Below are 26,309 nucleotides of genomic sequence, written 5' to 3' on the forward strand. Positions count from 1 at the left end.
TGGTTGTGATAACTGCAGCCATCATGCAAATAACATTGCTATCTGAATCCATCCTTAATCTCAGCTTCCTCTTCTGAATCATTTTGTCATGCAGATGGATGATGCTGGAATTAATTTTTATACACAAGCAAGCACCCTCATGTTATACCAATCCTCTCCCTTAAGTCAGCTGCAGGACTGTAGGCAGAGCTTTCATTTGGTGCAAAGAAGTTTCATTGTTAAATGATGAAATGATACCACTTTAGGATAGCACAGAATAATTTCAATATTTTCGTCCTTGAGTTTTTCCTTATCCTGATACTAAGACCTGCATGTACAAAGTTATGGATTACTTTCAGTTGTGGTAACTGAACCATGGTAGTTGTAATTGTGATGGATAATTAATCATTACATATATAATGATTCCAAACCCAATTTCAAGGAGGAAAAATATTGCAAATCCAAACAGGTGAAGTACACCAATATTTGTAGGAAAGACACTACTAGACAAAACTTGGGAAATTATTATTGTGCTAACTAGGGGATTATCTGACCATGTGGAATCTACTGACTTCTCCTTATAATTATCTATAGAAGACTTTCTCTTTTTTCTCACAGATGTTAATAATAGTAGATTTTAAAGAAATAAAGAAGTGCCAGGGGGGAATGCTGCACCTTTTGTAAAAACTTGGAGAACATTCCCCGCCACATCTTAAACACTCATTTTACTTAGTTCTCTCAGGTTCCAATCAAAACCCCAGCCTTAAGGCTTACAAGGATACACATGCATAGGCCCAAAAGTCTCCTTCCCCTCAGAGGGACAAATACAAATGAGGGTGTCAAATGTTCTTTGGGTTATTTATTGTTTCCTCAAGTAGCAGCTTTTACACAGCTCTGTAACTTGTTGGCCCTGAATATTATTTCACATAATTCATATGGACACTTATATAAGCGCAGTTGAGGGGGGCGGGGATACTTGAATATTGCAAAGGCTTATCGTTGTATATTACATGTTAGTTATGCCACCCCCTACAAATCAGCTTGCAAACGAAGTAGCCATGAGACTGTGCCAGTGATTAATTACTTGAAGATAAACAGAGTTAATTTTCTTCCTTGATAGAAGTAATTACTACTGTGTTTATTTTTATAAGCCATGGATTTACTGTCTCTGTGACAAATATTTCTAATTGGGGAATCTGCTTGGGTATTGCGGGGGGTGGGAATCAAGAAGTTTTCTCTAATGTTTTTGAGTATGTGTTAACAAAGGAGACGGGGTATACCATAATTTGATTTTCTCCATTGTTGCCCATCCTCCTATAAAAATAAAAAGCACCTATTTTAAGTGGAGTTCTTCTGCTTTCCATCAAGCATTAACAATTAACTGAGATCACATCACAGGTACAGTGTTTTGGCCAGGTATAGTCAACATTTTTGTTCCCAAATGACCACCTTGTTAGTACTGGAATCCATATTTAATGAAAATATATAGTGCCTTTCAGTAAATGTTTTTAGGGTGGTTCATAAGCAAACAAATAAATACATCAAACCAAGTAAAAACCCGCAACATAGAAAATCTCATTGCATTCAAATAAAATAAAAAATAAAAAGGTAATTATGTGGCACAGAAATTACCTTCATGGGGCACTGAAATCAAGAAGGTCCCCTCCTCAATCACAGAAGAGGACAAACACTTGTTCTTGGCTGCTTTAGAGAGCAAGGCAAGATCTAATGGGCTTGTTACAGCAGGGTGGAGTTCAGTTGGATATTAATGCTAAGGACTGCTTGGCAATGGAACCAATAAGCTAGAAGGGTGGTAGGTTGCCCTTCACTGGAGACCTTCAAACAAAGTGTGGTTGGTCATCTATTCTAGCTCTCCAGGTTCTGCCTTGAGCAGGGGGCTGGAATAGATGGACTACAAGAGCCCCTGCAACTCTAGGGCTCCAGGAGCTGCCTGGTTCCCAGTCTATTTAAGCACCAATGAGCTCTATTCCCAATGCCTTATCCCAATTAGTAGTCTAGTTAGGCACCTATGAGTTCTCTTAAATGAATCCATAGAGCAAGGAGCATTAGGTCTCCAGGTTTCTTTATCAGGTCCTCAGGACTCTCCCCAGGCCAATCCTCACCAGATGTCCTTGCTTGCCTGGATGGAGGATAGAGAAGTGTTTGTACGCTACTGTACAAAGATAAATTTTGCATTCATTGCTTCACCTAGTTTTGCATCAGGGTGCACACCCCTGGCATGTGGCCCCCAATATATCTTGCCCATAAGGCAATGGGATCCCACCCATCCCTGCTACAGGGCATAGCTGTCAACTTTTCCCTTTTCTTGTGAGGAATCCTATTCGGAATAAGGGAATTTCCCTTTTAAAAAGGGAAACGTTGACAGCTATGCTACAGGGAGTTTAATATTTTTATTCTGTTCTTATGTAGACTTGAGTTCTTCCTTCTAGTTGCAAGAGCCAATAGCTGTTGGCAAATTTCTCCGCATGTCAATGTATCACGGACACAATTGTCTTGTGACATGATGAGAAAAGGCAACTAAAAAGATCAAACTGGAGAAAAGTCAAGAGCCCTTGAAGTTTGTGGCTTGTTCATTTATAGATAATATGCTGGCTTATTTGATAATAATAGGGATTTATAAAATTATGTACCATGTAGAGAAACAGAGAATTCCCTGCCCTCAAATGCTTATTACACTCAAGGTCACCCACAACGAAACTTATTGGCAGTTTGACAGACAAACAAAAATATCCCTTCTCATATTATTAACTTGGGAAATTATCTGCCCCAAGATGGTCATTGGCTTATGGAACTTTTAAACAGGAATATGCAAGTTTGTGAAGGAAAATTCTTACATATGGCAACAGGTAATGATGGCTATATGCTGCTTTCAGGTTCAGAGGCAGTATGCTGAGGAGCAAGAGCAGGAGAGAACTATTGCCTTCATGCCCTGCTCATGGACATCATAGAAGCATCTGATTGGTCAGTATGGGAAACCAAGATCTAGGACTAGATGGTCCTTTCATCTGATCCAGCAGGGCTAGTCTGACAACTAAATTTGGCCTGAAAATACTTGAATAATAATCATAATCACAATCATAGTGCCATATTTATGAAGCAGAGGAGTTATTATAAACTGTGCCTGGGAAAGATGAAATAACCCCTCAGCTAGGCTATCAGCAGAAGAATTCTTTTCCAGCAATAAGCATAGCGATACTTAAAACTTGAGCGTGATGCCTCTCAGCCAAGCGGACCCAAGAGGCCCAGAGAATTTTGCGTTTGGCTTAAGAGGCATTCAGATTTGCTTAGTGGTTGCAATGTATCGAGGTCCGTTCTACCTGAGGAAAAAAGACAAGCCTTCCCTTGCACTTTGAAGGCATCCAGCTTAATGCAATCAAGATGCCTTTTACATGACTGATAGCAGCAAACAGCAAGTAAATCCACGCGCTGGATGCCGGGCTTGTGTACTCCGTGCAGAGCCCATGCTTTGACGTATGATGAGAAAGCCCATTGGCAGTTTGTAAATCCCCTCTAGCGCTGACAGCATCTGTTTGTGCCAGATTGTTCCCTGGGCCTTCGCCGGGTGAAAACAGAGCTCTGCAATAGACGCTCCTCCCTCCTTGACATATGCTTCCTGTTCTCACCCCCGGATCTCCACCAGCTCTTTTCTCTTTCTCAACAACCTCTGGGATCCTAGGATAACTCTGTGCCCCACCAACAGAGGGTTTCCTTAAGGATTTCCTCCAAAGGTTATTTTCCAAATCTCACCCGTCCCTTTGGCCATCCCCACCCCCTTCCCTTTGTTCTGTGTGAGTTACACCATAATAAATATGCTCAGTAGTCTTTCCTCACTCCTCTGCCAGAGCCTGTGTGCATGTAAGGGTGCACACACCCATACTCTAGGAAGAAATGGAAAGTGAGAAAGGAAGTTCAATGTTGAATGAGAGAAGGAGAAAATTATCTGAAATAGAATCTCTTTTTACAATGGCTGAGGGTCTGAAAGGGCCCCCTCCTCCCTTTTCCCTCCCTACATAGAAGGCTGAATAATTTTCGCTGAATTGCTTGGGTGTTTGATGATCTGACAAAATGTTCCTGCAATAACAGGTTCTCTGGTTTCCAGCAATGATTACCTAGAGGTTTGGAGGTGAGGCCATGGAATATGAAACCTTTGATCAGGCCCCCTTGTTATTGGCAGGCTTTTTCCAGCCAAGCCTATAATGACACTTTATTGAGACACTTTATTGATGTAACCAAAGACATCCCCTTTCTCTCCCACATCACTTTCTATTACGTGCCCTGTTTATTTGGACGGCGCTGCCGAGGCATTAGGGGACACCTAGCTATTGGTAACCATTGCCCATTTCGGTGAGAAATGGGATGGGACAGAGCTACACATTGTAGTCTGCTCGGGTACGATAACACTGGAAACGGATGGTGTCTCTGTGATTTATTTATTTTTAATTACAAAAAGGAAAGCAGGTCAGATCGGAAGGAACAGGCACCCAGAGCAAGCAACCATACTTCTGATCTTTCAGAAGATTCCCAGATACGTTGCCCACTTGGATCCTGGCTGCATCTTCCTTGTCTGCCTCCAAGCAAGTTAAACTCAAAGCTTTCCACTCTGCCTATCTCTCTAGTTTCAAACTTGCTGCAACTTCTTTCTGTTCCATCTCACTGGCTCAGATGTCATATTCCAAAGGCAGCAGAAAGAGATTTCTAGGCTATTAAGCAAAGGATCCCCATTAAGTAAAACATTAACCAGCCTTAATGGTATTTTGTTAAATTTCTAATTACCCCATTAGTCTGGCAGGTGAAAACATAGTGATAGGTCTCTCCGTGCTAATCAAGACAGCAAAACTCATAACCGTATCAAAGCAGATTTTCAATAACTCTTGAATGAAGCCATTTAACCTGCTCACTCGTGTTCACCCGCCCACCACCTCCCTACAGTCTGTTGCCAAAGAGCCTTTCATTTTTTCAGAACAGTTAAGAGACTGAAGTTTTACAGTGCAACCCATGTCTGCTCAAGAAGTAAGTCTCACTGAGTTCACTGGAAACTAACTCCCAAGTTAGGGGGTAATCCAAAATGCTGGCTGGCAGCAGGAGGGCTTGCTTGTGTAGCCATTGCCCATATCCACAGCCCCACCACTCACACTGGCCAGGGCAGAAGGTGGCGGGCAGGAAAAAATGCCTTCTTGCTTTGCAAGTTTTGAGGCTGAGGTAGCAAAGAAGCTCAAATTGGGTCCATTGCCAACATGACTGCAGAACTGGCTCAGGATGCTATGCTTGCCCTCCCCCAGCCCCAAACACCCTAATTCAGGAATTCAAACGGGCTAGTGCTGGCGAGGACAGAGCCAGCAGTAGCTTCCACCCATTGCACATTGGGGTGCTCCTCTCCAGCAAGCCTCCCCTGACCCTGCTTAGTGGTGGATTCAGGCAGGGCTGGGTGGAAAGGCACTTCTGCTGCATCTAAACCCTCCAGCATGGCAGATGGGACATTTGGACTGCTCTGAAAGGTGTATAATATTGTGGCCTTAGGCGATACAACATATAATGACTCTAAACTTCTAATTCATAGTTGCTGGGGAGCACCCAGGTGATGGTGGTGGTAAATGCCTGCATGCCAAGGTTGTGGACTGAGGAAAACTGGGTGATGGATTAGATGGGCCTTGGGTCTGATCCAGCAGAGATCTCCAGGTGTTCTTGAAGATCTTTCTGACCTTACTTAGTTTGCACCTTCCATTCCCTGAGACAAACACATGGCAAGGGGAATTTTCTATGTCAGCCAAGAATATCCTTCAAGCCTTTTTAAGAATGCACATGCTTAAAAAAGAAGCAGCAAGGGGTGAAAGCAATGAAGGTAGCAGACGTGATAAATGTGGAGAGAAGCAGGGAACAAGGCAGGCGGACAGTACCAAGACTGGCTGGGTGGCAAATAGAAGCAGTGAGTGGTTTTTGACTTCCAACCTCTTTGGCTAGTTAAGTTGTGACCCCAAACCCAAACCAGCCAGAGTTGGATCTTATTGGAAGCTGTTTGTACAGCTTAAAAATAAGTCAATAAAAGGCCTTTGGGCAGAGAACATTAGAGAGCCACTCCTCTGCATTGTGTATCTCCAGTTACGTTACTGGCAAGGACGCAAAAGAAGAGTACTTTGGTTAATGTTGGATGCTTTCTTTGTAGTTCTACAATATGGAATGGAAAGTGCCTGGATTTATTCCCAGTGAAATTCCAGCGACTGCACAGAAGCTACGCCAGGGAAGAATCTGACCCAACACTTGGACATTTCCTGCAGTGGTTTCTTTCTCCCGCCAAGCCTGCAAGCTTTTTGGAGTCTCGTACTCTGGCTGCCAGCACCGCAGACACACGGTCCAAATGGCCAGAAACGCTGGAACTTTCAATCCACTTCACTTGTTTGGAGTTTAGGAAGTTCCATTTGAACAGTGGCCATCAGCCTTCTTAAAGTTTATTTTGCATACGTCACACAATTATGTTTTTGTTCATTGAAAGGGGGAGCCTCCGGAGCAAGCTGCTCCCCCCCCCACCTTCACACTCTGTGAATTTAAGCAGGATGCTGATGGGAGAGGAAAGAATGTGTAATAAAGAACATCCACTATTTCCAATGGCAAGGACCTTTCCCCACCTGCATAAATAGAGCTTTCTAGAATACCGGGCTTCCATGATTATAGTGGTATTGTCTCCCCAGAAATATGTGCATCCAGCTGTTATCCAAGCCATTGTTTTCTTTGCTCTCGGGGAGGATAGATTGCTCTCCTCAGAGTGATTTAAACTGGCATCCGAATGACTATATTGTGTGTGCGTGAGGAGGGAGAGGGGAGACAGTCTGTGTTCACATCTCACAGATTTATGATACTAAAAAGGTTGTCAGAAGAGCAACAAGGCCTTCCAGTAAATCAGTTCTCTGCTGAACCTCAACCCTGCCTGCCAAAGACGTGAAAAAGGAATTGTGCATTAACTCTCAATACTGGGCAGCAATCTCACGGTCAACTGTTGGCACAATGGTTCTATATTTTATTAATTGCCATTTTATTACCACTAAACTTCTATGTTCAGGGCTGTCACCTGACTTTAGCACTCTACGGTGGCACCAATGGCCCCCACAACAGTCTGTCCCCTCACGGCCATGATGGTACAATATGTTTTTCTTTTCCTGTCACAGCAACACTGTCTCTGCTGGCCTCAGTTGTCCCTGGTGTCATTAAGTGGTGTGTGATCATTACCGTTTTTGAATGGAAGCTTGGCTCCCATCCAGGGCAGTTACCCACCACGTTAATATACCCAAAATGCAATTCCCCTTCCTATTGATCTATGAAACATACAGATTTCATTCCCAGATCTATAGGCTGGGTTTTATAGATCTTTTACAACTGTAGGTCAGGGTATGGTACTCTGAGTAAATTAAGATTGTGAGCAGCCACCACAAATCCAAAAATGACACTCTTGTCTTTTCACCACTATAGTGGCTGTCCTGGGTGGAGTCCTTTTGAGTCCCTGGGGTCCTCAGGATAGGCCTACCATTAGGTAAGGGCCCAACTTAACATGGCATTCATTGTGCAAATGTATGTCTCCAAAAATATAAATGAGCAGCTGGGGGCAGGAGATGTCGTTGAATTATTACTTCTCCACCCCTGCAGCCCTGCTGCTGTTCTCTAAGATCTGCTCCCACTTCCTGAGCTTAAAACATCTAAAACAACAACAACAACAACAACAACAACAACAATAACAACAACAACAACATTTTATCATTTATAAATGATAAATGGCTTCCAACAAAATATTAAAAATACATTAAAACATCTGTCATTAAAAACTTCCCTAAACAGGGCTGCCTTCAGATGTCTTCTAAAAGTCAGATACAGCCATGTATATTAATTGCATTCATGCAATTAAAGCCACATTATTTTTGACCTTAAGATGAGGTTGTTTCCCACACAGCTAAGAAATTTTGCTAGTCATGAGATATTTGGCGTTTGCCAATTATTTCACTTGAACGGGGAACTGCCATGCCAACTTTGAATTTCTTTTCTAGGTAAAGTTCTGTTAACATCCTAAGGATGTGTAAAAAATAAAATAAAATCTCCCTCAGAAATGTTGCTCATTTTGCAGAAACCCTCTCCTTGTAAATGGTTTGGATGGGTTGCCCATGCAGGGACCTCTGAATTCATCTTGCACCTAGCTTTGGATAAAACTTGGCAGCTTCAAAAATCGATATGCATTGGAACCAGTTGCATAAAGGAGAGTGTTCTGTGCAGCTGTCCATAGCACCGTTTGACAAAGCCCAGTCCAGAAAAAGCTGCAATGATTTTCAATTTCAGCTGGCATGCAGTGGCTGAGGAAATGTAGGGTTTTTAAAATAGCAGTCTTATTAAAATACACACTTGATTCAATACCCTTGACCTCATTCAAAGGAAACAGAACTTGAGTACACACTGCACCCTTGGCGCTCTCACTGCTCAAAGAATTGAGGCACAGGTAACAAAGAGGGCTGATTTCATGAAATCAGAATGCATCTACCTGAAACATGATGGCTGTGATATAGGAATATGGTTTCAACTTCCCCCTCATACTAATTGTATGCAACATCAGAGGTTGGGTGGACTTCCCTTGAGAGGCAGTCCTATTCTCAAAGAAGACCCTTATCCACACACATTGCTACACCGCAGCTAGGTGGAATTTGGACCATGAGACAGACAGGACAGGAGGTTCCGAAAAGCGCAAGGCAGAAGTCCAAAGCTTGCTCCCCATGCACAAAGACTCACCAACAGGAAACACAGAAATTGTTTCAGTAGTACAACCATTCTTTACAGCTGCCTGCCACTATGGTAAACCTGCATCTTATGCACATTTAACATATGCAATCTCAACCACACACAGTTGAAGGTGGGCTGGTGAGGAGGAGGATCAGAGTTGGGAGGAAGCGGGAGTGAAAAGAGCTTTTAAGCTCTCCTCTTTTCTCCCAGGTTAAGTCCTGTTTGGCATGCCCTACAAGTAGGGTGCCCTTGGCTGATGGCAAGTTTGGCTTTGGGAGTGGTGGAGATGCTCTCATGAGATCTTGCAGGACATTCTGACTTTCTGCAAGATCTCAGACGAGCATCCCCACCACTCCCAGACCCACTGCGCAGGACACAGGCAGGCTGATTTTTGTATATACACATAACCCTTGGAACTGAACCCCTATGTATGAGGCAAGTTGCCTGCACTACTCAGGGACCCTCCAGGAACATCTTTTTAAAATAAATAAATAAATTGTGCATTCATGATGATTTGTACTCATCAAGGTACTCACAGGGTGGTTATACACAACACTGCTTTCAATAATGTTTGTGCCTGCTAAAGTTCTGGGACGGGGACCCTGCTTCATTTTGAATAGGAGCAAGCCTTGTAGTTTCCTGCTGAAATCCTGTAACTTTTAATGCTTTGAATGTTCCAGGTTTCTTGGCTTGTTATATCACTTGTGTTGTACTATAGTGCAAGAGTGCTCCTCTAAATGGCAATAATGCAGTAACATTGGGAAAATATTGCAGAGCAACTAATAAAGCAGAATGATGTTCCTTGGTCCAGGGTAAATCAACCACTAATGCACTATGATTGTATCAGCGACATGTTGCAGAATGCTACTGCAAAAAAACCACCAGTTTGGAGGGGAAAATAGTTTCCAACCCTTCTTTAGTCCTATTAAGTATGCATATCAGACACAAATATGTGTTGCCACATCTCTGCTACCCCATCCACACCTGCATGTTGTGTGAACACCTGAACATGCAATCTGTCTGTCAAGGGTTGGAGGGCCAAGGGTGTGCACAGGCAGGCCTTGCCCCATTGTCCCTGAGAAAAATGCTCTGCACGTTAATGCATGAACCAAGCTTTCATGGTGGCTTTTTAGAAATCCGAATACCGTTCTTGTACCCTTCACTCCTTTTCTCAAACTGAACATTGCCTAGATCAGGGTGGTGCAACGCATGACCCAAGGGCCGCATTTGTACCTCAAGGCTTTTTTCGGTGAGCTTCAACAACATTCATTTCCCCTCCCAGCCCTCGTGCCACCTTCCCCAAGTCGGGTAAGTGAGGCGCTGGGCTTTGGGAAGGAGATGTGAGGGCTCTGACAGGTGCTCCCACCTTCTTCCCAAAGCCCAGTAAGCACTTTCCCAACTTTGGGAAGAAGGTGGGAGGGCTCTAGGACCCTGCCAGAGGCCTCCTTCCCAAAGCCCTTCCCAAAGAGACATCAAATTCTGTGCAACAAGCGAATGTACAGGCCATGGATTCCATGTTGAAATATGCTTGAGGCCCACTTGGTATGAAAAGTTGGACAGCTCTGGCCTAGATCCTTCTTTCAGCAATTATTTTATTATATGTTCTGATCTGAAGGAAAACAAACATTGGTGTGGCACCTTCCAGATCAATTTATTATGGCATAAATTTTCGTGGACTGTAAGCCACTTCATCAGTTGCAAAGTATTATCGGTAGTTACAGGTATGCACATGGTTGTGGTGTGTGTATTCCAAAGAGTGAGGTCAGAGGGAAATGAAATGCAGAAAGTACAGATGGTGATAATTATGGATGGTAATTATGTTTACTCAGAAGTAAGTCCCACTGTGTTCATTTGAGTTTACTCCCTAGTAAGTGTGTTTAGGATTGCAGCCTAAATAATGACTCAAACAGGGCACAGAACTCCAGCTGAGGCCTCACTGGTGCCAAATAATGTGGATTATTGACTCAAATGTCTTGCATATGATCCTTTGGTTAATGTGAGAAAAAAAGAGAAAGATATCTGTAAAGCAGGTTAGGTCCATTTGAAACTAAATGCAAGAATGTGACATATGGGTGAGGCAGCCACGCTGTGTAATAAAATTCATCCTGAATGTAAAAATCTTGGATGATGGAAGGCTTTGAAACCCAGCCCTAAACTCGTCCTATTTTTAGTGATTGGCTCAATAAGACAAAGTTATTCATACAACCAGCTGTACACACACACACACACACACACAGAGAGAGAGAGAGAGAGAGAGAAATGGGGGGGATGAAAGTGTAACTTTTCCAAAAGTCACCACATGCACAACATTTCAGTACAGCTGGATAAAAGCGCTCCACAAGGCTCTTTGCTTTAATTTGTCGATCAAACAAATTCCAGTATTTAAAACAGATTTTTATTTTTTTACACCAGATGAAAGGTCAGCTGTAGAATACAGCCAATGTTAATTGCTTGAAATGGTGCATAGAACAGGTCCTTTAATTGGAAGCCCTTTCGGAAACTTGTTAGGTTTTCAAATGTTTGATTACCTGCCAGCACTGGCACCCTTGGAGTCGCAGGGCCCATGGAGCTCCATGGACATTAAAAACACTTTTCATCTCATGGAATCTGCATGTTTTTGAACTGAAAATGTTTCCGGCATGGCTTTTATACTGATAAGAGACATTTGGTAGGCAACCTTGTTTTGTTCAAGCCTGCCAGTTGAAGAACAGCTGCTGCAGCAGCAGCAGCAGCAGCAGCGAGGGCCAGAGCCTTCTGCATAATGCTAGCCTTGCAGTAAAAAGACACCTTCTAGTCCTCATGATTAAAAAGTTAGGCAATCATGAGGCAACAGCATGCTCTAAACAGTTTACTGCATGCAAATAGTTATGTACAGCAAACTGTTTAGAACATGCAAGGCTAGCAGCCTGGGCCACCATTACTTGAACTCAGCTACATTAGTAAAGAAACAGTGATTTGAATGCCCTATAAAAATGCAGCACCAGATGGCACCAGAGAGCATAAAATTTTCAAAGACCATTTTCCATGGAGATTTTTTCCCCTTTTGTTATAACAAGCAAATATATGACTTATTTATAACGTTTTTGTCCTGTGTTTATATCCACCCCAGGTCCCAGTAATGGTATCATTTTTAAGGCTCCCTTTGCCTTCCAGTCACCCGGGGACGCGGGTGGCGCTGTGGGTAAAAGCCTCAGTGCCTAGGGCTTGCCGATTGAAAGGTCGGCGGTTCGAATCCCCGCGGCGGGGTGCGGTCCCGTCGTTCGGTCCCAGCGCCTGCCAACCGAGCAGTTCGAAAGCACCCCCAGGTGCAAGTAGATAAATAGGGACCGCTTACTGGCGGGAAGGTAAACAGCGTTTCCTTGTGCGGCTCTGGATCGCCAGAGCAGCGATGTCACGCTGGCCACGTGACCCGGAAGTGTCTCCGGACAGCGCTGGCCCCCGGCCTCTTAAGTGAGATGGGCGCACAACCCTAGAGTCTGTTAAGACTGGCCCGTACGGGCAGGGGTACCTTTACCTTTACCTTTTGCCTTCCAGTCATGCTTGGACCTGGTTATGATGAGTGAAAATAAGTGATTGAAATTCCTTCTAGGTGAAACACAGAAGTCAAAGAGAATTGATTCTCCTGCCATCAGTGTGTCACAAATTGTTGACACATATATGCCTGGGCAAACTGGCTCGTAAAAATCAATGTGGGATATAGTAACTTTGGGAACCTATTTGCAAAGCCATTCTGAAATATGAACCTGCAATGTCTTGAGCTGTGATCCTTATATATAATCTTCCTTGCATGTTTAGCCCAGAGATTGCCAATATGGCAACCGTGCACCCGCAGTGGCCTTTCCTGGTACCCTGCTGAAACAAGGCTTGAGAGAACCATTTCATCGTGGCTAATAGGACAGGCTGTGGTGTGTGCTTGGCTGGGGTGTGAGTGTGCATTCCCACAACAGTTTCTCCAATTTGCAAACTACTCCACGGGCCCAGAAAGGCTAGTGATCCCTAATGTCGCCAACTTCTAAAACACTCTTTATAGCTGTCCATTTTACGATCTGTTGCATTTAGCAGGAGATATTGTTTAGCTCCATGCCACTAAAGCTCCATGCTTGATTTCTGAATATCAGAGGCTGGCAGCCTTCGTCTCCTGACATTTATTGCATGACTCTATTGTGGAAAAGTGTCCATATGTAGGCATGAGCTGTCATTCTTGTGTGCCATGGACTGCGTTCACAATGTGATTCTGAAATTCCACTGTGGCCTATAAAACAGGAGAAGACAGCCTATGTTTGCCAGATGGACTGCAAATTGCCAATTCCTGTGACAAGGAGATAAAAAGCCCAGATTATAGTCATTTCAGTCATGAATTTCTAAACCTGTTGCCTAATTTTGAAGGAGTGAATTAAAAGTTTCTTCACATATTTGAAGCTAGTGATCATCAGGAGCATTCCTGGAAAAGCTCAATGTACCCGGTATCTGCCTGTTTTGGGTTTGAAGCCATATTATATAGTATATTCATGTAATCTTAATTATATGTAACCAAAGAATGTCCATTGACCACTAGCTCTTTTTGTAGAGAAGGTGATTACCTCTGAATATACACAACAGAACACAAGCTTAACATTGTCCTTACTAATATGCTTCCATCATGTGGACCCTGAAATTATGAGCCCAATATCTATTGGTGGTCTTTTCTGCTGTGAGCACAATATTTGTTTAGCAGGGAAATAAGAATATTGGGCATAAGAGGAATTATTTGCAAACAGCTGCACTTTTATCATAGTTGGGGACCAAATGGAAAAGTATGTTTCCAATTTCTATTTGATTAACTATATTGGGCATAGATTTTATAATTTGGCCTCAATTCAAGCTTATGGGTCTGGCTGTAAACAAACAAGCAAACACATTCATGTAAATCACCAAAAGACTGCCTGCCTTAAATAGACCACATGCCCATATTCTCAAAAGCCAAGTAGAAGAGGGGGAAAGTGCTTGGAGTTGTTGTTTTTAGATCTCAGCATGAGATCCAAACACTGTTCTCATGTGTTCTGCTTCCTAACAGTCAGGATCTGGTAATCGGCCCTATAAGGCAATTTGATTAAGGCTGCAGTCCTACAATCACCTAGGAGTAAGCCTAATTGAACTCAATGGGATTTACTTCTGAGTAGGCATATATAGGATTGCACTGCAAGCCATCTTCCTATTGCAGCAAACCCCCAGCACATGTGCACATATTTTACATCATTTTGACAACATTGTTCATCTTTAAAGGTAAAGGGACCCCTGACCATTAGGTCCAGTCGTGACTGACTCTGGGGTTGCGGCGCTCATCTTGCTTTATTGGCTGAGGGAGCCGGCGTACAGCTTCTGGGTCATGTGGCCAGCATGACTAAGCCGCTTCTGGCGAACCAGAGCAGCGCACGGAAATGCCGTTTACCTTCCCGCCGGAGCGGTACCTATTTATCTACTTGCACTTTGATGTACTTTTGAACTACTAGGTTGGCAGGAGCAGGGACTTAGCAACGGGAGCTCACCCCGTCGCGGGGATTTGAACCACCGACCTTCTGATCGGCAAGTCCTAGGCTCTGTGGTTTAACCCACAGCGCCACCCGCATTCATCTTTGCATCATACCTAAAAGTGTAATCCAAACAAGGTCACGTATTTCTGAATCTCAGTTATTTCCATGGAAGAGATGTAATGCGAACTTTCCCCAATGAAACCAGTAGGATGCAAAGCAGCTTAGCTTGGCTTGGCTTGTGACTATGTGGCACAGTCAGCATGTATTTGATCTGCTGGGGGAATGAAAATTCATCCATGTCATAATAACTAGAAGCTAGTAACTACACAGAAACTGGGGCAGGGAATGGCAAACGTGTCAGGTTCCTCCTGTGAGGTCAGTTGTCTTTGAAAAACTGTTGGCTGACCTAATCTCACTGAAAAGGTTATTTTTCACTTATTAAAATTGATGGTTTGAAAGCTGACATTGCCTGGGGACAAATGGCTTCCCTGGAAAGCTTGTCTTAATGTGGATGAAAACCAGCAATGAGATCCCAAACTTCTGATATGAATGCTATTTCCATCTGGGTCATTAGTAAATATTTCGACAATAGAAAACTGCCAAACGTGATTGAAACACTCCAGTTTGGCACCAGCTATATTTCCTCCATTCTATTGTATTCCTAAACACACTGCTAGGAGCTCATGTACAATCTAAGACTTAATGGAATAGAGAAATAGCTGAGTGCGCAACACATGCTGTTAGAGTTTATATTGTTCCTCTGTGCTCACAGGGCATGAGGTGTATATTTCTTAAATCTGGGGGCAGCCTGCCTTGCCAAACGGATAGCTAAATAAACGTAACATGAAAGGGGAGGTAATTGTTTCATTGCACCCGTTCTGTTCAGAGATTTGGAGAGGAGAGGTAAGTGTTCATTCTTGCATTTATTTCAACCCAACTGCAAACTTTTTCAGGGTTGGAAAATTAATTTGCAAGCTCATTCTAGGGCTGTCTTGATGGGACACCTTGACGGTGTGAGTTTTCTCTTAAGTAGGTGGGGCTGAATGTAGAGGCTTACAATACAAACCTATGCCCGTTCCTTCAGAAGCAAGACCCATTGGGCTTACTCGCAGGTAAGTGTGATTACAGGGTTAATTGCTATCTTCTTCAAGTTGCAAATGGGTTTCAGTGGGTTGCAACAAGGCGGATCAAGAAGCATCCTGTTAGTGAGGTGCCTTAGAAACCATGTCAGTGCTGTGACCCATGCAGATGGTGTGAATTATTTAAGCACATGCACACACATAACACACACACACACACACACACTAAAAAATTCCTTCCAGTAGCACCTTAGAGACCAACTAATTTTGTTATTGATATGAGCTTTCGTGTGCATGCACACTTCTGTTATCTGAAGAAGTGTGCATGCACACAAAAGCTCATATCAATAACAAAATTAGTTGGTCTCTAAGGTGCTACTGGCATGAAATTTTTTATTTTGCTTTGACTATGGCAGACTAACACGGCTACCTACCTGTAACACACACACACACACACACACACACACACACACAGTGCTTTTTCCTAAAAAAAAAAATGTTTAAGGATACTCTCATTATCCTACTCATATTGAAATAGTGCCCCTCAAGGAGGCCAAATTTAGATTCACAAAATGTTTAAGGATATGTGTACCCCTGTGTACTCCCAGAAAAAAGCACTAATTATATATATGCATATCAAATCAATGTGAATTTAGCCAGCAGATTAATGGACTATCTAATTATTAACTGATTGGCATTTCTTTTACTAGGCTGCATTCCTAATTTTTAGGCAGACATCCAGGGGAGCATCAGTCTGTTACAGATCAGTTGACCAGAGCAAGGGCTTGATCAAAGCTTCCTAGGATCCTCAAGAATCCCTTTTCCTGCTCCCTCCCTCCAGATGTGGAGGGCACCTTTGGCAATCTTTGGGTGGCTCCATTCCTGTGCCCCACCCTGCCAACTGCTGAGTGATAACCTGCAGAGGGGGAGCTGCCACGATGGGGATGGGCAGGTCTTTTTCTTTCCTGCTTTTCATAACTTATTGCTTTTTCTCTCCTGGCCTCAGCACGATTCGTTGTTTCTTTCTTCTTCTTCTTTTTATCAAGTTGGCTGCTGACTCCTTCCAGTCTACTGGGTCTTCGTGTTCCCTGCCAAAACCAATATTCCTGCAGCTGCCAGAGGCAGCTTTGACTGGCGCTTCATTAAAGGCAGTGGGGACCGTGGCTCCGAAATAAAATAAACCCAGCCATTTCAGATCTTTCTGACAATGTTATTTGACTTCATGATGTTACTCCACAGAGCTCTCTTGCCACCCCGGACCACTTGAAGCCAGCCACGGGAAATGGGTGGGTCTGCAGGTTTTTATGCACTGCCGATACAGTGTGATATAAAGGAGAGTGAGAGGAAATCAGGTTAGGGGCTACAGCCAACCATGGCTGGCATCGTCACATTTAGGAATTTGACCAGATTCCCTTCAGATCAAGAGAACATGATGAGAGTACAAACCACCACACTGACTGCCACCACTGTCCCCAGTAAAATGTTCTTAATTAGATGTTTTCAGAACTTATTTCTTGATCTGTGGACACCGCCATTTATTACAATTATATGCCACCTTTATCTTCCAAGGACCTCAAGGTGGTGTACATGGTTCTTCTCTCCATTTTACAACAACCCTGTGAGGTAGGGTAGGGTAAGAGATGGTGACTGACCCAGTGAGCTTCGTGGCTGAGTAGGGAGTCAAACCCTGCTCTCCGAAGTCCTAGTCCAACACTCTAACCATTATGCCACACATTAAAGAGATAAAGCATTGGATTGGCTCTGTTGCTGTGCCAGCACTATGCAGAGCACTTTGCTGCCTTGCCCCCTCTCTGCCCCGCTCTTGGTACTGGCAGGGACACACAATTTTGGGGAAATGGCAGATTGCTGCAGCTCTGACCCCACCATGTCCCCCTCTGTCACAATCACAGCTATGGCAGGAGGATGGTTTTGCAGGACACCTTCCTTCATACAGTGGTACCTTGGGTTACAGATGCTTCAGGTTACAGACGCTTCAGGTTACAGACTCCGCTAACCCAAAAATAGTACCTCAGGTTAAGAACTTTGCTTCAGGATGAGAACAGAAAACGTGCGGCGGCAGCAGGAGGCCCCATTAGCTAAAGTGGTGCTTCAGGTTAAGAACAGTTTCAGGTTAAGAACGGACCTCCAGACAGATGGAACCCGTATTGTCAATGGATAAAAACTACTGGAACAAAAGACATTTGGTGGAAACTAAAGACGCTATGCCCGTGGCTGAGGATAATTGTTTGAACCCTTCCAATGGATATGGGGGGGGGGGAGGGAGGGAAAGAAAAAAATTGTACGGGAAATTTAAAATTGGAAGGAGATAATATAATGTATGTAAAATTCCTGAACTCGAATAAATTAATTTCTTTTTAAAAAAGAACAGACCTCCAGAACGAATTAAGTTCTTTACCTGAGATACCACTATACTTCCATGTGCCGGGAACTGAACTGGCTACCTACCCTCAAAGGTCATAGTAACATTTGCCACACAATATTCTGGGATAGCTCAGTTGTCAGAGCCTGAGACTCGATCTCAGGGTTGTGGGTTCAATGTCCATGTTGGGCAAAAGATACCTGCATTGCAGGGGGTTGGACTAAATGACCCCCGTGGTCCCTTCCAGCCCTACAATTCTATGATTCACAAAAAAATGCTAAGAAGCTTTAGTGGTAATGTATAACAGGTCTCCTTTCAAGGCCATTGTTGGAATAGACATTGTTGGAATAGACATGACTGTCAAAGATGATAAAACGGGGAGAGGTGATCACTGAGGCAGCTGATAGCACTGAAACTACTTTGGAATATTGCTGCAACTGATAATGTGTAAGAGGAGATACAAAGAAGCTGATTCTCCTCCACTGCCACCCTGTCTAGGGCTCATATGATCAATGTGTGATAGCATACATGTGCTTTCTCATAGGAGATTGACTACTGTGCATCATTGTAATCCTTGCTGAAATCAGGCAAAACACACCTCTGTAATCTCTTTCTTCAGGTAAGCCTGTCTTTAACACCATCAAATGCTGGGACCAGGCCAAGTGGCCTAGGGGAAAGACCTCAAAATATGCCTTTCCAATCCCTGTTTTTGTCGAATTTGATGGATGTTATCACTGATTATTTTACATTTGTAATGGTTTATATTTCTACAGTTGTAGGGAATGAGAGAGTCAGACAGGAATTATTTAATCACATTAGATGCTAAGACTTTAAATTGTCATGTTTCCATAATTGTTACAAATGGCTGAAGCAAAGAATATTAAATTGACATGTGAAAATATACTAAAGAAATATACCAATTTTTGAAAGAACACCCCCCCCCCCCGAATTTGTTGTTGCTGTTAATTCCTTGGTAGTACTGTAAATTCCTTGGAATTACAATGTCTTCCTTTATAATAGTTATAGGCAGGAGATACACAGAATAGGGAGGAATTAGGATAAACCAAAAGAGGCTTTTTCTTCAAATCCCATGTTATCACACCAGCACAAATGATTCCCCCAATTCCATGAGTTGAAATATTATATGAAGGGAGTCTATGAAGGGAGTCACAGGACAGTGTGGTCTAATTTTCTGTTGCCGCCACTCACAAGCACATCCATCTGGTATGTGGAGAGGGTCTATTCACATACTGATGCGCATGCATAGACCTCCTCCCTGCAAGGTGTGGGTGGACTTGATCGGGCTGGGGGCTACTATCCCTCTTGCGTACAAAATTTCTTAGTGCTCTTCAGTACTTGCATAGCACACCTGCATATGAACATATGAACATCAGGACATGGGGCTAGTCCATGTGACCTTGCAGGCTTATCATGTATTTTTGGGTGCATTTGGGGGGGGGGTGTCATCTGAACACACACACCTCAATTCAGCTTTAAGTAAGTAAAGAAATGGGGGTGAATGTGTCTCTTAAGCAGCTCCCTGCATAGCAGGGTTAAAATTGCCTGAACCACATGGGCTTCAAACACCCAGTTTCCAATACCATATAGCTCCACACAAACTTGACTGCACACAGTTGTGTTTTCAGCTATGAATTGGGAATCAGGGGGCATTCAAAGCATAAGCCAGGGGGTGTGGTTGTGCTCAGAGCGGATTCATGTGGAGCAATTGCAAACCATCTGAAACAAAACGTTTGCAAGAATCTAATATCTGAAAAGCATGCAGACCAATGAGGTCACTTGGATTTTATTTAAACTAATATATTTAATGATAAATTTAGGTTATTGGAGATGTTTTGGTCCACAACGTTTGACTCTGAATTTCTCCTAAGGCTTTTTGTTATTTGAATCTTGGGTTTAGACCTGATTTATTGCAAACACCAGATAGGCAAGTGCTGGTTCAACTCCAATTCCAGTTATGTCTCAGTGTGTTCATATCCGAGAATTTGGCTTCAACTCACGATCTCTGTGTAACCTGTCCAGCCACCAAAGTACTTTTAACATCTTGTGGGGATCTCTGCTGAAGGACTGCAACCTTTTATGGTGCAGATGTTTGATTTATATTTCCATAGTTTGTAATATTTGCAGAGTGTTTTACAATCCCCTGGACTGAAATGGAGCCATGCATAGCTTTAGGAGCTCACATACTGGAAAGGTGAGGACCATAAAGGTGACTAGTAAGTAGTCAGTGATAGAAGGAGGGAGCCTAGAGCCTATAATGCAACCACCCATTTGGGCTTCTAGGTAATGAAAAATTCTATGGGAACATACGGACTCATTACCAGTGTAGTGTCATTTCCTATGTCAGAAAGAAACTATTGGTTGGGCCAAAATTCCATGGCTCTTAATGAAACCAACTCTCCCCTTGGGAGGGCCCTGAACTTATCATCAAGGTCTAGACCACCACTGCCTTGAAATCTTACATGTGTATGTCACTCACGCTTGAGAACATCATCATCATCATCACTTTTAATTCATATACTGTCTTTCTATCTTACAGTACTCAAGGCGGTTTACAAGCTGAAGAAACAAAGAATGTACACCTTATAACAAAATACAAAAATGTGATAATAAAACATACTAGCTTAAAATAAGCAACGTACATCAAATAAAGTAACATTCAACAATCATTAGAACAGTATAGAATAATAGTATCAGCATATAAAAATTAATCAGAAACCCACTCTTAACTATTACAATAAATAATTTCAAAACTACATTCAATAAAACAACGGCAAGCCACAGTGCATAAAATAATACAATACAAACTGAGAAGCAGAGACTGGAGGGTGGGGCAAGGCAGGTGGAAGAAGACCTTGCCCCTCACAGTTCTTCCTCCAGGACCAGCTCCCTTATGAGGGCTCCCAGGGCCAAGCAGTAGGGCAAGGCAGGTAGAAGAAGGCCTTGCCTGATGAAGTCTCTCCAAGAGGCAGCATTATATTTTCACTTCAGCAGATAAAGCAACTTCTCTGGGATGTTCTGTATCTGCAACCTACAGGGTTTAGTTCATGCTTCCTCAACCTTGGCCCTCCAGATGTTTTGAGACTACAATTCCCATCATCCCTGACCACTGATCCTGGGAGTTGTAGGCCAAAAACATCTGGAGGGCCGAGGTTGAGGAAGCCTGGTTTAGTTGCTCCGGGGGGGGGGGTCCTCAGTTTGTGTTTCCAGTGACCTCCGTGATATTCACTCACAGACTGGACTCAGCTTTAGAATATTTTAGGTAAAGGTAAAGGGACCCCTGACCATTAGGTCCAGTTGTGGCCGACTCTGGGGTTGCGGTGCTCATCTCGCTTTATTGACCGAGGGAGCCAGCGTACAGCTTCTGGGTCATGGGGCCAGCATGACTAGGCCGCTTCTGGCAAACCAGAGCAGCGCCCGGAAATGCCGTTTACCTTCCCGCTGGAGCGGTACCTATTTATCTACTTGCACTGGCGTGCTTTCAAACTGATAGGTTGGCAGGAGAATAGAATATTTTACTTTCAAATAAATTTCCTCTTGCCTTTCATTACACATTTATTTAGAAAATAGTCCAACCTGGGGGGCCGGCCGCTAGGGGCGACAATACCATCTCTCTGGCTCACACGAGGTAATTAAGAGGCTGATATGGGAGTATGCAGCCTCCCTTGTTGCCCCAAGGAAATGGGGAACACTGCCTTGCCTGCTGTGGCCATAAATCACCCCCGGATTCGAAAGAAGGGGGTGAGGGCACTAGGCACAAAGCCCTTGTGTGGGTCCGGCTCTCCAGGAAGCTGTCTCTGATAGCGCACTGGTTGCAGCAGCTCGAAATAAACAATTAGAAAGAAGCAAATGCACATATTTCAAGTGAAGAATGGGAGTGAAGGCTGCTAATTGAAATGACCTCTGTGAAAGTAGAGCGACGGGTTGGATTTAACAGGAATATATCATGAAGAAGATACACCAAAGGTTTGGTATGTCGGAGCGGGACTGGATGGGGGGACTTTTTTTCTTTTCTTCTATGTGATTAACCAATAACCCCTCCCCAAGAAAGAACCGTCGCATAACTGACCTAAGCAGGATGATTAAAAACTGTGTGGAAATGAATTACTAACCAAAAGTTTGGCTTATGGAGATCGAGAAAAGAACAAGGGCTTTTGAAATGATGCAGCAATAAAAAGGGAGTCGCCATGTTGGCAGGTTCTGTCGAAAGATTGATGATCAGGAGGAGGAAGCTATGGATTTGTTTTCATATTGGATTCTTGGCAGAACCTCCTCAGAGGACTGAGAAAGGGAGTGACAGACCTGTGAAGATTAACGAGTAGACAGTAAGAGTGTTTTTCTTTATGGAAGGGATGGAATGCGGTAGCCGTCTGAATATGACTCTTGGATGAATGGGAAAACCCACACAGGATTACAATTTGTTTCAACCCGCTGGTGGAGACTATCAGAGGTCACAAAGAGAAAGGAAACTATACAAAAATAACAAGAAGAGATGTGGAAAACAACAAGAAAGGATTGGATAGAATTGTAAACACTATTTGGACAGATTTGTGGACAATAAAGCAGCAGCAACAAGATGATTGGATCCCTTTCGGAACTTGAAATATGGGTACCCCCAACAAAAATTTAAAATTCGGCTTTGTAATTTGGAAGTTATGTGTTATGTGATTATGTGATTTGATTTGATTGGCCTGTTAATAAAAAATATTTTTTTAAAAAACAAGAAAATAGTCCAACCTACCCATCAGTAAAGAGTCACAGGGTTGTTGCGTTCTTACAATGTACCCAAAATAACAAGAAGAGGGTGAAACTGAACAAAAGAAGTGCCAAATTCTGGAAAATCTCAGTCTCAGATTCCATCAGGAGCTGTGACAACTCAAGATACAGAGGACACACAGCTTCATTAGGATTGAAAAGTGGGGTTATGGATATGAGCATACTGATTTATGCTCTACTAAAGCACAATTCAGTAGACCACACTAAGAGAGGCCCCAATAAGCATAGAAGTTGTTTCAGTGGTACACAAACGTAATAAATTTTATTGTGAAAACATTGGGTTAAAAGAAAAAATTAACTACTTCAGACCAGAGTGATTATCATAATCACTGCCTCAACTGGCTATTTTATTTCTTTTCTAGTTTTCCAAGTAAGTGTAAATGAATTGTGGTGATTGTGGGGCCCCCAAAGTTGAAGGGCATTGTAGCCCCACCGCACTGCCCATTGCCGGAGACAACAGAATCCCTGGCTTCAGGCTTACAATCTAAAAGGACACCACACAAAAGGAAAAGGGGATTGAGAGGGAAGAGAAAAGCAAGCAAATTCATACAAAGTTCCATTATAAAATGCTTGGAAATGGGCTGCTCTGAGAAATGGCGTAGCAACCCAACCTTCCTGCAGAGTAGCTGTAGAGGCTGGAACAGAACTGGAAGTTCTTGAACTTACAGGGTAGACCCTCAGCCTTCTAAACTGGAATTTGTCAGTTCCTTGTCACTTCCAGTTGACACCCTCAGCCCCAGAGCAGATGGTCCAACTGCTTTTTCTCACAGGCCAAGCGGAGCTATTGGCTTTTGTGAGATGAGAGGCCAACCAGGGGCATTGCTAGATAGTTAAACCAGTGTGTAAAGGGTTAAAAAAATCTATTGAATCTAACCTCCAATGGCTCAGTGGTGGGGCTTATGCTATTTCTCCTGCCTCATCCAATTCCACATGCACTGGTAAAAAGGGACAAGAATATTGCCTAACAGAACAATTCAGTATTTGGGGGGTCATTCAGTTGGCAGAACTCAAGCAGTGACACCAAATCCATATTCCCTGGCTCCCCCCATCTCTACACGTTGGTGTTGTTTTTTTCTTTCCCCATCTTCCTTGTTAAAAACCTAACTCAGAGTTGGACCACTATTTTATTTCCTGCTTTATGGTCCTTTCAACATAAATCTTCCCAAGCAAGCTACTTAAAAAGCAGTGGGACATCCCACTGAATATTTCCTGTTCTTTGCTTTCCAAATATTCCAGTTTTAATTATAGACGGGAAAGTCTAGGTTATGCTATTCGATATACAGATGCTACAACTAAATCAGAGAACAGAAAAGATATCAGAGGCATGTTTAAAATTCTCACGTGTCATATATAAGATGCGTGGCAGTGAGGGCATTCCAGGGAGATACCGTACTTTTCTGTGTATAAGACGAGGGTTTTTTTTACTCTAAAATAATGTTCAAAATCGGGGTTCATCTTGGATAGTGCAGAGGGGGGTGAGTGATTTTCAGCATCCCACCCAAAAAAGCTCAACAGCTGTGGGCCCTCTCTCCCCATTTTCTTAAATTGGAGTCCCCCAAAATAGGGGGCATCCTATACACGGAAAAATATGGTATTTCTCGTAAGCTCAAAACCCCACCCCTACCAAAATTCAAAAGAAAATTTAAAGTTCCCTGAGAATGAAGCAAAAAAATGGAAGCCCCTTTTCACAAAGACAGAACACCTTAAAGAAGCTGAAGGTCAGATTCTGGCGCAGCATTTAATTTAGATGTCTCATGTCACAGGGAAGATGAAGACAACAAAACATTTTTTTAAATGGTTTCACCTTTTCTCTCTCTGCAGTAACGAGGTTTTCCATTTGTAAACACACCTCACCCCCCCACCCCCAAATCAGAGATTTGGTATATGAGTGAAGGGAGTCTTTTTTTAAAAAATGAATGAATTAATCTAATCCTTTTAAAAAGTTAGCATCTGCCACCATATGCCATGGCAGTAAATTCCCTGTTAATTATGTGCCGCGTGTGGAGTCTTTTCTTTTGTCTGAACATACAACCCAAAATGCCCCCACATCCCATAACAGCATCTCAAAGCCGACGGAAGATATTGCATTCCCAGGCTCCCAAATATGCTTTTGATGACATATATTTTGAGCTGCAGCTTCTGTTTTGTTTTATGGTGCCAATGCCATATGCCTCATACCAAATCAAGGGCTATCTTCCAATATTTGCCTACAGGGAAGTTACATTCAAGGTCGAAGCAGGGGGAAAAGAGGCCTCCCAGTTCATTTTAATAGATTTTATCCACAGGAGGTCCAGGGCAGCAAGGGGAATCTAGTAATCAATTTTCCCTGGTTAATTTTCTGAAGCAGTCTAGGGCACCACAGGATGCTGCATACATCTGGGAGGTTCAGTTCCATATTGAGAGCGGTTTGTGCTACCACTTCTTTTCTTTTTTTTATGCTGAGAGAGAGAAACGCATGAATATGAAACCACAAACATAACCTGAAGCTGAACCCTAATCATGCTTCTGCATTTATTTCCATTGGTTAGACTAGATCTACAGTGCCACTCTTAGAGAGTCGCTAGGAACACCTGTTGGTTGTCACAGCTATCCAGCAGCATAGCATGGGTTTTTGGTGCCCGGGGCAGGCATGTGGGCACCAGGGGCGTGTGCACACTGGGGGCAGGGAGCGCTGGCATGTGGGGTGCAGAGGGCGAATGGAGCCCACTGTGCCTGTTGTTGGGGAGCCTGGTTGTGCCCTCTCAGAATTATGCGCCCGGGGCAGCCACACCCCCCCCCATGCAGCTATCCAAAAATTTGCATCTACTCATAAGGAAGCAAACTTTGAGCAGGTTTTAGCTTTCAGTTGCGCACTCTAGCCCATGGCCACTGCTTGGTCCTGCACCTTCATGTGCTGGCTCTCTCTCAGACTTGGAGGTGGCTTGGCTTCTGCCTCTGAGCCTGGGCTCTCTGTAGAAGATAGCTGCAGCAGCTGGGATGCCATAAGGCCTGACAGTCCTAGTCTGGCCCCACTGCTGCCTGTCCCCACCCTTTCCCCTCTATGGTCACCTTCAGGGAATAACAGGCCCTCCTCTGATTCCTCTACTGGGGCCTTGGCAGTTAAGAGCCTGCTCCTATCAAGGGCTGGGTGCATGGGTGTAGCCAGGATTTTTGTTGGGGGGGGGGAGGCAGGCCTTTTTTGGGGGGGATCTCAGCTATGTATTTTTATTGATTTTTATTGATTTAGGAGGGCAGCTGCCCCTTCCTACCACCCTTGGCTACGTCCATGGCTAGGTGCCACAGCCACTAGGGTCAAATGCTGTGTGTCCATTAACTTTATTAATTCAAGTGCAAACCTTACACTTACAGGGGTGGGTGGAATCCTTTGATGTAGTACTGTTTAGGACCCAACAGATATCGCAAGAAGACGGATATAGCTATCAAACCCAGGGGGTTCAAAAGCGAAGAGCTGCTGCTCTTGTTGCTATTGCAGAACTTTGTGCTCTTAAGTATGGATGCAGCTGGGATTCAAAAAGAATGGGTTCAGGATACAAGCTTTGCCAGTGTTTAATACTGGGAATATTCCAGAGAGAGCTCTTGTGCTGAAATTCTTCATCTTGGTTGACATTTGAAATTGAGATTATTCCAAGTTTATGTGCCGATTTGGCTCGGCATTCATCAACTTGACATGCCACTAAAATCTGGCAGCCACCGTTAGCACATGCTCACAAGTTGATTACCTTAACCCAATGAAACTGTGCTGAGTTGCTGAAACTGCCTTGAGCTTTCTTCCTCTTTCTTTCTTTCTTTTTTTGTAAT

Source organism: Podarcis muralis, chromosome 5, assembly GCF_964188315.1.
Source record: "Podarcis muralis chromosome 5, rPodMur119.hap1.1, whole genome shotgun sequence".
NCBI lineage: Eukaryota > Metazoa > Chordata > Lepidosauria > Squamata > Lacertidae > Podarcis > Podarcis muralis.